At 55.0% G+C, this 13,564-nt stretch overlaps 23 non-coding genes and 6 pseudogenes across 23 annotated transcripts; all 29 read left to right on the forward strand.

The window, feature by feature from the left end:
• Positions 1 to 129: 129 nt before the first annotated feature.
• Positions 130 to 248, forward strand: LOC135600670 (5S ribosomal RNA). Its single transcript, XR_010482987.1, has one exon. It is a non-coding gene; the product is annotated as a 5S ribosomal RNA (ribosomal RNA).
• Positions 249 to 598: 350 nt separating this feature from the next.
• Positions 599 to 717, forward strand: LOC135599827 (5S ribosomal RNA). The gene has a single exon (XR_010482170.1). It is a non-coding gene; the product is annotated as a 5S ribosomal RNA (ribosomal RNA).
• A 350-nt stretch (positions 718 to 1,067) lies between these two features.
• Positions 1,068 to 1,186, forward strand: LOC135599647 (5S ribosomal RNA). The gene has a single exon (XR_010481994.1). It is a non-coding gene; the product is annotated as a 5S ribosomal RNA (ribosomal RNA).
• A 350-nt stretch (positions 1,187 to 1,536) lies between these two features.
• On the forward strand, positions 1,537 to 1,655 carry LOC135602399 (5S ribosomal RNA; annotated as a pseudogene).
• A 350-nt stretch (positions 1,656 to 2,005) lies between these two features.
• On the forward strand, positions 2,006 to 2,124 carry LOC135600419 (5S ribosomal RNA). The gene has a single exon (XR_010482741.1). It is a non-coding gene; the product is annotated as a 5S ribosomal RNA (ribosomal RNA).
• A 350-nt stretch (positions 2,125 to 2,474) lies between these two features.
• Positions 2,475 to 2,593, forward strand: LOC135599797 (5S ribosomal RNA). Its single transcript, XR_010482140.1, has one exon. It is a non-coding gene; the product is annotated as a 5S ribosomal RNA (ribosomal RNA).
• A 350-nt stretch (positions 2,594 to 2,943) lies between these two features.
• LOC135599829 (5S ribosomal RNA) lies at positions 2,944 to 3,062 on the forward strand. The gene has a single exon (XR_010482172.1). It is a non-coding gene; the product is annotated as a 5S ribosomal RNA (ribosomal RNA).
• Positions 3,063 to 3,412: 350 nt separating this feature from the next.
• Positions 3,413 to 3,531, forward strand: LOC135599830 (5S ribosomal RNA). The gene has a single exon (XR_010482173.1). It is a non-coding gene; the product is annotated as a 5S ribosomal RNA (ribosomal RNA).
• A 350-nt stretch (positions 3,532 to 3,881) lies between these two features.
• Positions 3,882 to 4,000, forward strand: LOC135601127 (5S ribosomal RNA). Its single transcript, XR_010483431.1, has one exon. It is a non-coding gene; the product is annotated as a 5S ribosomal RNA (ribosomal RNA).
• A 350-nt stretch (positions 4,001 to 4,350) lies between these two features.
• On the forward strand, positions 4,351 to 4,469 carry LOC135600610 (5S ribosomal RNA). Its single transcript, XR_010482928.1, has one exon. It is a non-coding gene; the product is annotated as a 5S ribosomal RNA (ribosomal RNA).
• Positions 4,470 to 4,819: 350 nt separating this feature from the next.
• Positions 4,820 to 4,938, forward strand: LOC135600822 (5S ribosomal RNA). Its single transcript, XR_010483135.1, has one exon. It is a non-coding gene; the product is annotated as a 5S ribosomal RNA (ribosomal RNA).
• A 350-nt stretch (positions 4,939 to 5,288) lies between these two features.
• Positions 5,289 to 5,407, forward strand: LOC135599851 (5S ribosomal RNA). The gene has a single exon (XR_010482192.1). It is a non-coding gene; the product is annotated as a 5S ribosomal RNA (ribosomal RNA).
• A 350-nt stretch (positions 5,408 to 5,757) lies between these two features.
• Positions 5,758 to 5,876, forward strand: LOC135599517 (5S ribosomal RNA; annotated as a pseudogene).
• A 350-nt stretch (positions 5,877 to 6,226) lies between these two features.
• Positions 6,227 to 6,345, forward strand: LOC135600436 (5S ribosomal RNA). The gene has a single exon (XR_010482757.1). It is a non-coding gene; the product is annotated as a 5S ribosomal RNA (ribosomal RNA).
• A 350-nt stretch (positions 6,346 to 6,695) lies between these two features.
• Positions 6,696 to 6,814, forward strand: LOC135600052 (5S ribosomal RNA). The gene has a single exon (XR_010482386.1). It is a non-coding gene; the product is annotated as a 5S ribosomal RNA (ribosomal RNA).
• A 350-nt stretch (positions 6,815 to 7,164) lies between these two features.
• Positions 7,165 to 7,283, forward strand: LOC135599744 (5S ribosomal RNA). The gene has a single exon (XR_010482087.1). It is a non-coding gene; the product is annotated as a 5S ribosomal RNA (ribosomal RNA).
• Positions 7,284 to 7,633: 350 nt separating this feature from the next.
• Positions 7,634 to 7,752, forward strand: LOC135603524 (5S ribosomal RNA; annotated as a pseudogene).
• Positions 7,753 to 8,102: 350 nt separating this feature from the next.
• Positions 8,103 to 8,221, forward strand: LOC135602258 (5S ribosomal RNA; annotated as a pseudogene).
• A 349-nt stretch (positions 8,222 to 8,570) lies between these two features.
• Positions 8,571 to 8,689, forward strand: LOC135601618 (5S ribosomal RNA; annotated as a pseudogene).
• Positions 8,690 to 9,039: 350 nt separating this feature from the next.
• On the forward strand, positions 9,040 to 9,158 carry LOC135599627 (5S ribosomal RNA). The gene has a single exon (XR_010481974.1). It is a non-coding gene; the product is annotated as a 5S ribosomal RNA (ribosomal RNA).
• Positions 9,159 to 9,508: 350 nt separating this feature from the next.
• Positions 9,509 to 9,627, forward strand: LOC135601600 (5S ribosomal RNA). Its single transcript, XR_010483890.1, has one exon. It is a non-coding gene; the product is annotated as a 5S ribosomal RNA (ribosomal RNA).
• Positions 9,628 to 9,977: 350 nt separating this feature from the next.
• On the forward strand, positions 9,978 to 10,096 carry LOC135600897 (5S ribosomal RNA). The gene has a single exon (XR_010483207.1). It is a non-coding gene; the product is annotated as a 5S ribosomal RNA (ribosomal RNA).
• A 350-nt stretch (positions 10,097 to 10,446) lies between these two features.
• LOC135599831 (5S ribosomal RNA) lies at positions 10,447 to 10,565 on the forward strand. Its single transcript, XR_010482174.1, has one exon. It is a non-coding gene; the product is annotated as a 5S ribosomal RNA (ribosomal RNA).
• A 350-nt stretch (positions 10,566 to 10,915) lies between these two features.
• Positions 10,916 to 11,034, forward strand: LOC135599648 (5S ribosomal RNA). The gene has a single exon (XR_010481995.1). It is a non-coding gene; the product is annotated as a 5S ribosomal RNA (ribosomal RNA).
• A 350-nt stretch (positions 11,035 to 11,384) lies between these two features.
• Positions 11,385 to 11,503, forward strand: LOC135602400 (5S ribosomal RNA; annotated as a pseudogene).
• Positions 11,504 to 11,853: 350 nt separating this feature from the next.
• Positions 11,854 to 11,972, forward strand: LOC135600420 (5S ribosomal RNA). The gene has a single exon (XR_010482742.1). It is a non-coding gene; the product is annotated as a 5S ribosomal RNA (ribosomal RNA).
• Positions 11,973 to 12,322: 350 nt separating this feature from the next.
• On the forward strand, positions 12,323 to 12,441 carry LOC135599798 (5S ribosomal RNA). Its single transcript, XR_010482141.1, has one exon. It is a non-coding gene; the product is annotated as a 5S ribosomal RNA (ribosomal RNA).
• A 350-nt stretch (positions 12,442 to 12,791) lies between these two features.
• Positions 12,792 to 12,910, forward strand: LOC135599832 (5S ribosomal RNA). Its single transcript, XR_010482175.1, has one exon. It is a non-coding gene; the product is annotated as a 5S ribosomal RNA (ribosomal RNA).
• Positions 12,911 to 13,260: 350 nt separating this feature from the next.
• On the forward strand, positions 13,261 to 13,379 carry LOC135599833 (5S ribosomal RNA). Its single transcript, XR_010482176.1, has one exon. It is a non-coding gene; the product is annotated as a 5S ribosomal RNA (ribosomal RNA).
• Positions 13,380 to 13,564: the final 185 nt, after the last annotated feature.

Genomic DNA, 13,564 nt, shown 5'->3' on the forward strand with positions numbered 1-13,564 from the left:
AGAGAGCTTGCAATAGGGATTTGGTGAACGTTCGAGAAAGCGACGACGGTTTCGTGACGGGCAAGAGGCTTCGGACGTTGATATGCCGACCGCGATGTGCACATAGGCTAGGGACGAAGCACGCGAAACGGGTGCGATAATGCCAGCACTAAATCACCGGATCCTATAAAAACTCCGAAGTTAAGCGTGCTTGGGCCAGAGTAGTACTAGGATGGGTGACCCCCTGGGAAGTCCTCGAGTTGCACTCCTTTTTGCATCCCGGGATACGAAACATCTCCCGTAGAGCTTCGAGACGATTGTTTTGGGGCTGGAAATTTGCTGTGACCGCTATGCAGTCAGTATCGAGGGGCTCGGAGAGAGCTTTCCGGATTGGGGTCGCAAGAGCGATTCCGAGATCGTTCTAAAAAGTGCCGATGGTTTCGGCACGCGCTTGCCGTGACCGATAAGCAGTCGTCGGGCTAGGGCTCGGAGAGAGCTTGCAATAGGGATTTCGTGAACGTTCGAGAAAGCGACGACGGTTTCTTGACGGGCGAGAGGCTCCGGACGTTGATATGCCGACCGCGACGTGCACATAGGCGAGGGACGAAGCACGCGAAACGGGTGCGATAATGCCAGCACTAAATCTCCGGATCCCATCAAAACTCCGAAGTTAAGCGTGCTTGGGCCAGAGTAGTACTAGGATGGGTGACCACTTGGGAAGTCCTCGAGTTGCACTCCTTTATGCATCCCGGGATACGAAACATCTCCCGTAGAGCTCCGACACGATTGTTTTGGGGCTGGAAATTTGCGGTGACCGCTACGCAGTCAGTATCGAGGGGCTCGGAGAGAGCTTTCCGGATTGGGGTCGCAATAGCGATTACGAGATCGTTCTAAAAAGTGCCGATGGTTTCAGCACGCGCTTGCCGTGACCGATACGCAGTCGTCGGGCTAGGGCTCGGAGAGAGCTTGCAATAGGTATTTGGTGAACGTTCGAGAAAGCGACGACGCTTTCGTGACGGGCAAGAGGCTCCGGACATTGATATGCCGACCGCAACGTGCACATAGGCGAGGGACGAAGCACGCGAAACGGGTTCGATAATGCCAGCACTAAATCACCGGATTCCATCAAAACTCCGAAGTTAAGCGTGCTTGGGCCAGAGTAGTACTAGGATGGGTGACCCCCTGGGAAGTCCTCGTGTTGCACTCCTTTTTGCATCCTGGGATACGAAACATCTCCCGTAGAGCTTTGAGACGATTGTTTTGGGGCTGGAAATTTGCTGTGACCGCTACGCAGTCAGTATCGAGGGGCTCGGAGAGAGCTTTCCGGATCGGGGTCGCAATAGCGATTCCGAGATCGTTCTAAAAAGTGCCGATGGTTTCGGCACGCGCTTGCCGTGACCGATACGCAGTCGTCGGGCTAGGGCTCGGAGAGAGCTTGCAATAGGTATTTGGTGAACGTTCGAGAAAGCGACGACGCTTTCGTGACGGGCAAGAGGCTCCGGACGTTGATATGCCGACCGCGACGTGCACATAGGCGAGGGACGAAGCACGCGAAACGGGTGCGATAATGCCAGCACTAAATCACCGGATTCCATCAAAACTTCGAAGTTAAGCGTGCTTTGGCCAGAGTAGTACTAGGATGGTTGACCCCCTGGGAAGTCATCGTGTTGCACTCCTTTTTGCATCCCGGGATACGAAACATCTCCCGTAGAGCTCCGAGACGATTGTTTTGGGGCTGGAAATTTGCTGTGACCGCTACGTAGTCAGTATCGAGGGGCTCGGAGAGAGCTTTCCGGATTGGGTTCGCAATAGCGATTCCGAGATCGTTCTAAAAAGTGTAGATGGTTTCGGCACGCGCTTGCCGTGACCGATACGCAGTCGTCGAGCTAGGGCTCGGAGAGAGCTTGCAATAGGGATTTGGTGAACGTTCGAGAAAGCGACGACGGTTTCGTGACGGGCAAGAGGCTCCGGACGTTGATATGCCGACCGCGACGTGCACATAGGCTAGGGACGAAGCACGCGAAACGGGTGCGATAATGCCAGCACTAAATCACCTGATCCCATCAAAACTCCGAAGTTAAGCGTGCTTGGGCCAGAGTAGTACTAGGATGGGTGACCCCCTGGGAAGTCCTCGAGTTGCACTCCTTTTTGCATCCCGGGATACGAAACATCTCCCGTAGAGCTTCGAGACGATTGTTTTGGGGCTGGAAATTTGTTGTGACCGCTACGCAATCAGTATCGAGGGGCTCGGAGAGAGCTTTCCGGATTGGGGTTGCAATAGCGATTCCGAGATCGTTCTAAAAAATGCAGATGGTTTCGGCACGCGCTTGCCGTGACCGATACGCAGTCGTCGGGCTAGGGCTCGGAGAGAGCTTGCAATAGGGATTTGGTGAACGTTCGAGAAAGCGACGACGGTTTCGTGACGGGCAAGAGGCTCCGGACGTTGATATGCCGACCGCGATGTGCACATAGGCTAGGGACGAAGCACGCGAAACGGGTGCGATAATGCCAGCACTAAATCACCGGATCCCATAAAAACTCCGAAGTTAAGCGTGCTTGGGCCAGAGTAGTACTAGGATGGGTGACCCCCTGGGAAGTCCTCGAGTTGCACTCCTTTATGCATCCCGGGATACGAAACATCTCCCGTAGAGCTCCGACACGATTGTTTTGGGGCTGGAAATTTGCTGTGACCGCTACGCAGTCAGTATCGAGGGGCTCGGAGAGAGCTTTCCGGATTGGGGTCGCAAGAGCGATTCCGAGATCGTTCTAAAAAGTGCCGATGGTTTCGTCACGGGCTTGCCGTGACCGATACGCAGTCGTCGGGCTAGGGCTCGGAGAGAGCTTGCAATTGGGATTTCGTGAACGTTCGAGAAAGCGACGATGGTTTCGTGACGGGCGAGAGGCTCCGGACGTTGATATGCCGACCGCGACGTGCACATAGGCGAGGGACGAAGCACGCGAAACGGGTGCGATAATGCCAGCACTAAATCTCCGGATCCCATCAAAACTCCGAAGTTAAGCGTGCTTGGGCCAGAGTAGTACTAGGATGGGTGACCACTTGGGAAGTCCTCGAGTTGCACTCCTTTATGCATCCCGGGATACGAAACATCTCCCGTAGAGCTCCGACACGATTGTTTTGGGGCTGGAAATTTGCGGTGACCGCTACGCAGTCAGTATCGAGGGGCTCGGAGAGAGCTTTCCGGATTGGGGTCGCAAGAGCGATTCCGAGATCGTTCTAAAAAGTGCCGATGGTTTCGGCACGCGCTTGCCGTAACCGATAAGCAGTCGTCGGGCTAGGGCTCGGAGAGAGCTTGCAATAGGGATTTCGTGAACGTTCGAGAAAGCGACGACGGTTTCGTGACGGGCGAGAGGCTCCGGACGTTGATATGCCGACCGCGACGTGCACATAGGCGAGGGACGAAGCACGCGAAACGGGTGCGATAATGCCAGCACTAAATCTCCGGATCCCATCAAAACTCCGAAGTTAAGCGTGCTTGGGCCAGAGTAGTACTAGGATGGGTGACCACTTGGGAAGTCCTCGAGTTGCACTCCTTTATGCATCCCGGGATACGAAACATCTCCCGTAGAGCTCCGACACGATTGTTTTGGGGCTGGAAATTTGCAGTGACCGCTACACAGTCAGTATCGAGGGGCTCGGAGAGAGCTTTCCGGATTGGGGTCGCAATAGCGATTCCGAGATCGTTCTAAAAAGTGCCGATGGTTTCGGCACGCGCTTGCCGTGACCGATACGCAGTCGTCGGGCTAGGGCTCGGAGAGAGCTTGCAATAGATATTTTGTGAACGTTCGAGAAAGCGACGACGCTTTCGTGACGGGCAAGAGGCTCCGAACGTTGATATGCCGACCGCGACGTGCACATAGGCGAGGGACGAAGCACGCGAAACGGGTGCGATAATGCCAGCACTAAATCACCGGATTCCATCAAAACTCCGAAGTTAAGCGTGCTTGGGCCAGAGTAGTACTAGGATGGGTGACCCCCTGGGAAGTCTTCGTGTTGCACTCCTTTTTGCATCCCGGGATACGAAACATCTCCCGTAGATCTCCGAGACGATTGTTTTGGGGCTGGAAATTTGCTGTGACCGCTACGCAGTCAGTATCGAGGGGCTCGGAGAGAGCTTTCCGGATTGGGGTCGCAATAGCGATTCCGAGATCGTTCTAAAAAGTGCAGATGGTTTCGGCACGCGCTTGCCGTGACCGATACGCAGTCGTCGGGCTAGGGCTCGGAGAGAGCTTGCAATAGGGATTTGGTGAACGTTCGAGAAAGCGACGACGGTTTCGTGACGGGCAAGAGGCTCCGGACGTTGATATGCCGACCGCGACGTGCACATAGGCTAGGGACGAAGCACGCGAAACAGGTGCGATAATGCCAGCACTAAATCACCGGATCCCATCAAAACTCCGAAGTTAAGCGTGCTTGGGCCAGAGTAGTACTAGGATGGGTGACCCCCTTGGAAGTCCTCGAGTTGCACTCCTTTTTGCATCCCGGGATATGAAACATCTGCCGTAGAGCTTCGAGACGATTGTTTGGGGGCTGGAAATTTGCTGTGACCGCTACGCAGTCAGTATCGAGGGGCTCGGAGAGAGCTTTCCGGATTGGGGTCGCAAGAGCGATTCCGAGATCGTTCTAAAAAGTGCCGATGGTTTCGGCACGCGCTAGCCGTGACCGATACGCAGTCGTCGGGCTAGGGCTCGGAGAGAGCTTGCAATAGGGATTTCGTGAACGTTTGAGAAAGCGACGACGGTTTCGTGACGGGCGAGAGGCTCCGGACGTTGATATGCCGACCGCGACGTGCACATAGGCGAGGGACGAAGCACGCGAAACGGGTGCGATAAGGCCAGCACTAAATCACCGGATCCCATCAAAACTCCGAAGTTAAGCGTGCTTGGGCCAGCGTAGTACTAGGATGGGTGACCACTTGGGAAGTCCTCGAGTTGCACTCCTTTTTGCATCCCGGGATACGAAACATCTCCCGTAGAACTCCGACACGATTATTTTGGGGCTGGAAATTTGCGGTGACCGCTACGCAGTCAGTATCGAGGGGCTCGGAGAGAGCTTTCCGGATTAGGGTCGCAATAGCGATTCCGAGATCGTTCTAGAAATTGCCGATGGTTTCGGTACGTGCTTGCCGTGACCGATACGCAGTCGTCGGTCTAGGGCTCGGAGAGGGCTTGCAATAGGGATTTCGTGTACGTTCGAGAAAGCGCCGACGGTTTCGTGACGGGCAAGAGGCTGCGGCTGTTGATACGCCGACCGCGACCTGCACATAGGCGAGGGACGAAGCACGGGAAACCGGTGCGATAATGCCAGCACTAAATCACCGGATCCCATCAAAGCTCCGAAGTTAAGCGTGCTTGGGCAAGAGTAGTACTAGGATGGGTGACCCCCTGGGAAGTCCTCGTGTTGCACTCCTTTTTGCATCCCGGGATACGAAACATCTCCCGTAGAGCTCCGAGACGATTGTTTTGGGGCTGGAAATTTACTGTGACCGCTACGCTGTCAGTATCGAGGGTGTCGGAGAGAGCTTTCCGGATTGGGGTCGCAATAGCGATTCCGAGATCGTTCTAGAAAGTGCCGATGTTGTCGGCACGTGCTTGCCGTGATCGATACGCAGTCGTCGGGCTAGGGCACGGAGAGAGGTTGCAATAGGGATTTCGTGAACGTTCGAGAAAGCGCCGACGGTTTCGTGACGGGCAAGAGGCTCCGGACGTTGATGCACCGACCGCGACGTGCACATAGGCGAGGGACGAAGCTCGCGAAACGGGTGCGATAATGGTAGCACTAAATCACCGGATACCATCAAAACACCGAAGTTAAGCTTGCTTGGGCCAGAGTAGTACTACGATGGGTGACACCCTGGGAAGCCCTCTTGTTGCACTCCTTTTTGCATCCCGGGATACGAAACATCTCTCGTAGATCTCCGAGACGATTGTTTTGGGGATGGAAATGTGCTGTGACCGCTACGCAGTCAGTATCGAGGGGCTCGGAGATAGCTTTCAGGATTGGGGTCGCAATAGCGATTCCGAGATCGTTCTAAAAAGTGCAGATGGTTTCGGCACGCGCTTGCCGTGACCGATACGCAGTCGTCGGGCTAGGGCTCGGAGAGAGCTTGCAATAGGGATTTGGTGAACGTTCGAGAAAGCGACGACGGTTTCGTGACGGGCAAGAGGCTCCGGACGTTGATATGCCGACCGCGACGTGCACATAGGCGAGGGACGAAGCACGCGAAACGGGTGCGATAATGCCAGCACTAAATCACCGGATCCCATCAAAACTCCGAAGTTAAGCGTGCTTGGGCCAGAGTAGTAATAGGATGGGTGACCCCCTGGGAAGTCCTCGAGTTGCACTCCTTTTTGCATCCCGGGATACGAAACATCTCCCGTAGAGCTTCGAGACGATTGTTTTGGGGCTGGAAATTTGCGGTGACCGCTACGCAGTCAGTATCGAGGGGCTCGGAGAGAGCTTTCCGGATTGGGGTCGCAAGAGCGATTCCGAGATCGTTCTAAAAAGTGCCGATGGTTTCGGCACGCGCTTGCCGTGACCGATACGCAGTCGTCTTCCTAGGGCTCGGAGAGAGCTTGCAATAGGGATTTCGTGAACGTTCGAGAAAGCGACGACGGTTTCGTGACGGGCAAGAGGCTCTGGACGTTGATATGCCGACCGCGACGTGCACATAGGCGAGGGACGAAGCACGCGAAACGGGTGCGATAATGCCAGCACTAAATCACCGGATCCCATCAAAACTCCGAAGTTAAGCGTGCTTGGGCCAGCGTAGTACTAGGATGGGTGACCACTTGGGAAGTCCTCGAGTTGCACTCCTTTTTGCATCCCGGGATACGAAACATCTCCCGTAGAGCTCCGACACGATTGTTTTGGGGCTGCAAATTTGCGGTGACCGCTACGCAGTCAGTATCGAGGGGCTCGGAGAGAGCTTTCCGGATTGGGGTCGCAATAGCGATTCCGAGATCGTTCTAGAAATTGCCGATGGTTTCGGTACGCGCTTGCCGTGACCGATACGCAGTCGTCGGGCTAGGGCTCGGAGAGGGCTTGCAATAGGGATTTCGTGAACGTTCGAGAAAGCGCCGACGGTTTCGTGATGGGCAAGAGGCTGCGGCTGTTGATACGCCGACCGCGACATGCACATAGGCGAGGGACGAAGCACGGGAAACCGGTGCGATAATGCCAGCACTAAATCACCGGATCCCATCAAAACTCCGAAGTTAAGCGTGCTTGGACAAGAGTAGTACTAGGATGGGTGACCCCCTGGGAAGTCCTCGTGTTGCACTCCTTTTTGCATCCCGGGATACGAAATATCTCCCGTAGAGCTCCGAGACGATTGTTTTGGGGCTGGATATTTACTGTGACCGCTACGCAGTCAGTATCGAGGTGCTCGGAGAGAGCTTTCCGGATTGGGGTCGCAATTGCGATTCCGAGATCGTTTTAGAAAGTGCCGATGTTTTCGGCACGTGCTTGCCGTGATCGATACGCAGTCGTCGGGCTAGGGCTCGGAGAGAGGTTGCAATAGGGATTTCGTGAACGTTCGAGAAAGCGCCGACGGTTTCGTGACGGGCAAGAGGCTCCGGACGTTGATGCACCGACCGCGACGTGCACATAGGCGAGGGACGAAGCTCGCGAAACGGGTGCGATAATGGCAGCACTAAATCACCGGATACCATCAAAACACCGAAGTTAAGCTTGCTTGGGCCAGAGTAGTACTACGATGGGTGACCCCCTGGGAAGCCCTCGTGTTGCACTCCTTTTTGCATCCCGGGATACGAAACATCTCCCGTAGAGCTCCGAGACGATTTTTTTGGGGCTGGAAATTTGCTGTGACCGCTACGCAGTCAGTATCGAGAGGCTCGGAGAGAGCTTTCCGGATTGGGGTCGCAATAGCGATTCCGAGATCGTTCTAGAAAGTGCCGATGTTTTCGGCACGTGCTTGCCGTGATCGATACGCAGTCGTCGGGCTAGGGCCCGGAGAGAGCTTGCAATAGGGATTTCGTGAACGTTCGAGAAAGCGACGACGGTTTCGTGACGGGCAATAGGCTCCGGACGTTGATGCACCGACCGCGACGTGCACATAGGCGAGGGACGAAGAACGCGAAACGGGTGCGATAATGCCAGCACTAAATCACCGGATACCATCAAAACACCGAAGTTAAGCTTGCTTGGGCCAGAGTAGTACTACGATGGGAGACCCCCTGGGAAGTCCTCGTGTTGCACTCCTTTTTGCATCCCGGGAAACGAAACATCTCCCGTAGACTTCGAGACGATTGTTTTGGGGCTGGAAATTTGCTGTGACCACTACGCAGTCAGTATCGAGGGGCTCGGAGAGAGCTTTCCGGATTGGGGTCGCAATAGCGATTCCGAGATCGTTCTAGAAAGTGCCGATGGTTTCGGCACGCGCTTGCCGTGACCGATACGCAGTCGTCGGGCTAGGGCTCGGAGAGAGCTTGCAATAGGGATTTGGTGAACGTTCGAGAAAGCGACGACGCTTTCGTGACGGGCAAGAGGCCCCGGACGTTGATATGCCGACCGCGACATGCACATAGGCGAGGGACGAAGCACGCGAAACGGGTGCGATAATGCCAGCACTAAATCACTGGATCCCATCAAAACTCCGAAGTTAAGCGTGCTTGGGCCAGAGTAGTACTAGGATCGGTGACCACTTGGGAAGTCCTCGAGTTGCACTCCTTTATGCATCCCGGGATACGAAACATCTCCCGTAGAGCTCCGACATGATTGTTTTGGGGCTGGAAATTTGCGATGACCGCTACGCAGTCAGTATCGAGGGGCTCGGAGAAAGCTTTCCGGATTGGGGTCGCAATAGCGATTCCGAGATCGTTCTAGAAATTGCCGATGGTTTCGGTACGCCCTTGCCGTGACCGATACGCAGTCGTCGGGCTAGGGCTCGGAGAGGGCTTGCAATAGGGATTTCGTGAACGTTCGAGAAAGCGCCGACGATTTCGTGACGGGCAAGAGGCTACGGCTGTTGATACGCCGACCGCGACGTGCACAAAGGCGAGGGACGAAGCACGGGTAACCGGTGCGATAATGCCAGCACTAAATCACCGGATCCCATCAAAACTCCGAAGTTAAGCGTGCTTGGGCCAGAGTAGTACTAGGATGGGTGACCCCCTGGGAAGTCCTCGTGTTGCACTCCTTTATGCATCCCGGGATACGAAACATCTCCCGTAGAGCTCCGACACGATTGTTTTGGGGCTGGAAATTTGCGGTGACCGCTACGCTGTCAGTATCGAGGGGCTCGGAGAGAGCTTTCCGGATTGGGGTCGCAATAGCGATTCCGAGATCGTTCTAAAAAGTGCTGATGGTTTCGGCACGCGCTTGCCGTGACCGATACGCAGTCGTCGGGCTAGGGCTTGGAGAGAGCTTGCAATAGGTATTTGGTGAACGTTCGAGAAAGCGACGACGCTTTCGTGACGGGCAAGAGGCTCCGGACGTTGATATGCCGACCGCGACGTGCACATAGGCGAGGGACGAAGCACGCGAAACGGGTGCGATAATGCCAGCACTAAATCACCGGATTCCATCAAAACTTCGAAGTTAAGCGTGCTTTGGCCAGAGTAGTACTAGGATGGGTGACCCCCTGGGAAGTCATCGTGTTGCACTCCTTTTTGCATCCCGAGATACGAAACATCTCCCGTAGAGCTCCGAGACGATTGTTTTGGGGCTGGAAATTTGCTGTGACCGCTACGTAGTCAGTATCGAGGGGCTCGGAGAGAGCTTTCCGGATTGGGTTCGCAATAGCGATTCCGTGATCGTTCTAAAAAGTGCAGATGGTTTCGGCACGCGCTTGCCGTGACCGATACGCAGTCGTCGAGCTAGGGCTCGGAGAGAGCTTGCAATAGGGATTTGGTGAACGTTCGAGAAAGCGACGACGGTTTCGTGACGGGCAAGAGGCTTCGGACGTTGATATGCCGACCGCGATGTGCACATAGGCTAGGGACGAAGCACGCGAAACGGGTGCGATAATGCCAGCACTAAATCACCGGATCCTATAAAAACTCCGAAGTTAAGCGTGCTTGGGCCAGAGTAGTACTAGGATGGGTGACCCCTTGGGAAGTCCTCGAGTTGCACTCCTTTTTGCATCCCGGGATACGAAACATCTCCCGTAGAGCTTCGAGACGATTGTTTTGGGGCTGGAAATTTGCTGTGACCGCTATGCAGTCAGTATCGAGGGGCTCGGAGAGAGCTTTCCGGATTGGGGTCGCAAGAGCGATTCCGAGATCGTTCTAAAAAGTGCCGATGGTTTCGGCACGCGCTTGCCGTGACCGATAAGCAGTCGTCGGGCTAGGGCTCGGAGAGAGCTTGCAATAGGGATTTCGTGAACGTTCGAGAAAGCGACGACGGTTTCTTGACGGGCGAGAGGCTCCGGACGTTGATATGCCGACCGCGACGTGCACATAGGCGAGGGACGAAGCACGCGAAACGGGTGCGATAATGCCAGCACTAAATCTCCGGATCCCATCAAAACTCCGAAGTTAAGCGTGCTTGGGCCAGAGTAGTACTAGGATGGGTGACCACTTGGGAAGTCCTCGAGTTGCACTCCTTTATGCATCCCGGGATACGAAACATCTCCCGTAGAGCTCCGACACGATTGTTTTGGGGCTGGAAATTTGCGGTGACCGCTACGCAGTCAGTATCGAGGGGCTCGGAGAGAGCTTTCCGGATTGGGGTCGCAATAGCGATTACGAGATCGTTCTAAAAAGTGCCGATGGTTTCAGCACGCGCTTGCCGTGACCGATACGCAGTCGTCGGGCTAGGGCTCGGAGAGAGCTTGCAATAGGTATTTGGTGAACGTTCGAGAAAGCGACGACGCTTTCGTGACGGGCAAGAGGCTCCGGACATTGATATGCCGACCGCAACGTGCACATAGGCGAGGGACGAAGCACGCGAAACGGGTTCGATAATGCCAGCACTAAATCACCGGATTCCATCAAAACTCCGAAGTTAAGCGTGCTTGGGCCAGAGTAGTACTAGGATGGGTGACCCCCTGGGAAGTCCTCGTGTTGCACTCCTTTTTGCATCCTGGGATACGAAACATCTCCCGTAGAGCTTTGAGACGATTGTTTTGGGGCTGGAAATTTGCTGTGACCGCTACGCAGTCAGTATCGAGGGGCTCGGAGAGAGCTTTCCGGATCGGGGTCGCAATAGCGATTCCGAGATCGTTCTAAAAAGTGCCGATGGTTTCGGCACGCGCTTGCCGTGACCGATACGCAGTCGTCGGGCTAGGGCTCGGAGAGAGCTTGCAATAGGTATTTGGTGAACGTTCGAGAAAGCGACGACGCTTTCGTGACGGGCAAGAGGCTCCGGACGTTGATATGCCGACCGCGACGTGCACATAGGCGAGGGACGAAGCACGCGAAACGGGTGCGATAATGCCAGCACTAAATCACCGGATTCCATCAAAACTTCGAAGTTAAGCGTGCTTTGGCCAGAGTAGTACTAGGATGGTTGACCCCCTGGGAAGTCATCGTGTTGCACTCCTTTTTGCATCCCGGGATACGAAACATCTCCCGTAGAGCTCCGAGACGATTGTTTTGGGGCTGGAAATTTGCTGTGACCGCTACGTAGTCAGTATCGAGGGGCTCGGAGAGAGCTTTCCGGATTGGGTTCGCAATAGCGATTCCGAGATCGTTCTAAAAAGTGTAGATGGTTTCGGCACGCGCTTGCCGTGACCGATACGCAGTCGTCGAGCTAGGGCTCGGAGAGAGCTTGCAATAGGGATTTGGTGAACGTTCGAGAAAGCGACGACGGTTTCGTGACGGGCAAGAGGCTCCGGACGTTGATATGCCGACCGCGACGTGCACATAGGCTAGGGACGAAGCACGCGAAACGGGTGCGATAATGCCAGCACTAAATCACCTGATCCCATCAAAACTCCGAAGTTAAGCGTGCTTGGGCCAGAGTAGTACTAGGATGGGTGACCCCCTGGGAAGTCCTCGAGTTGCACTCCTTTTTGCATCCCGGGATACGAAACATCTCCCGTAGAGCTTCGAGACGATTGTTTTGGGGCTGGAAATTTGTTGTGACCGCTACGCAATCAGTATCGAGGGGCTCGGAGAGAGCTTTCCGGATTGGGGTTGCAATAGCGATTCCGAGATCGTTCTAAAAAATGTAGATGGTTTCGGCACGCGCTTGCCGTGACCGATACGCAGTCGTCGGGCTAGGGCTCGGAGAGAGCTTGCAATAGGGATTTGGTGAACGTTCGAGAAAGCGACGACGGTTTCGTGACGGGCAAGAGGCTCCGGACGTTGATATGCCGACCGCGATGTGCACATAGGCTAGGGACGAAGCACGCGAAACGGGTGCGATAATGCCAGCACTAAATCACCGGATCCCATAAAAACTCCGAAGTTAAGCGTGCTTGGGCCAGAGTAGTACTAGGATGGGTGACCCCCTGGGAAGTCCTCGAGTTGCACTCCTTTATGCATCCCGGGATACGAAACATCTCCCGTAGAGCTCCGACACGATTGTTTTGGGGCTGGAAATTTGCTGTGACCGCTACGCAGTCAGTATCGAGGGGCTCGGAGAGAGCTTTCCGGATTGGGGTCGCAAGAGCGATTCCGAGATCGTTCTAAAAAGTGCCGATGGTTTCGTCATGGGCTTGCCGTGACCGATACGCAGTCGTCGGGCTAGGGCTCGGAGAGAGCTTGCAATTGGGATTTCGTGAACGTTCGAGAAAGCGACGATGGTTTCGTGACGGGCGAGAGGCTCCGGACGTTGATATGCCGACCGCGACGTGCACATAGGCGAGGGACGAAGCACGCGAAACGGGTGCGATAATGCCAGCACTAAATCTCCGGATCCCATCAAAACTCCGAAGTTAAGCGTGCTTGGGCCAGAGTAGTACTAGGATGGGTGACCACTTGGGAAGTCCTCGAGTTGCACTCCTTTATGCATCCCGGGATACGAAACATCTCCCGTAGAGCTCCGACACGATTGTTTTGGGGCTGGAAATTTGCGGTGACCGCTACGCAGTCAGTATCGAGGGGCTCGGAGAGAGCTTTCCGGATTGGGGTCGCAAGAGCGATTCCGAGATCGTTCTAAAAAGTGCCGATGGTTTCGGCACGCGCTTGCCGTAACCGATAAGCAGTCGTCGGGCTAGGGCTCGGAGAGAGCTTGCAATAGGGATTTCGTGAACGTTCGAGAAAGCGACGACGGTTTCGTGACGGGCGAGAGGCTCCGGACGTTGATATGCCGACCGCGACGTGCACATAGGCGAGGGACGAAGCACGCGAAACGGGTGCGATAATGCCAGCACTAAATCTCCGGATCCCATCAAAACTCCGAAGTTAAGCGTGCTTGGGCCAGAGTAGTACTAGGATGGGTGACCACTTGGGAAGTCCTCGAGTTGCACTCCTTTATGCATCCCGGGATACGAAACATCTCCCGTAGAGCTCCGACACGATTGTTTTGGGGCTGGAAATTTGCAGTGACCGCTACACAGTCAGTATCGAGGGGCTCGGAGAGAGCTTTCCGGATTGGGGTCGCAATAGCGATTCCGAGATCGTTCTAAAAAGTGCCGATGGTTTCGGCACGCGCTTG

The sequence above is a fragment of the Musa acuminata genome, chromosome BXJ2-1, assembly GCF_036884655.1.
Source record: "Musa acuminata AAA Group cultivar baxijiao chromosome BXJ2-1, Cavendish_Baxijiao_AAA, whole genome shotgun sequence".
NCBI lineage: Eukaryota > Viridiplantae > Streptophyta > Magnoliopsida > Zingiberales > Musaceae > Musa > Musa acuminata.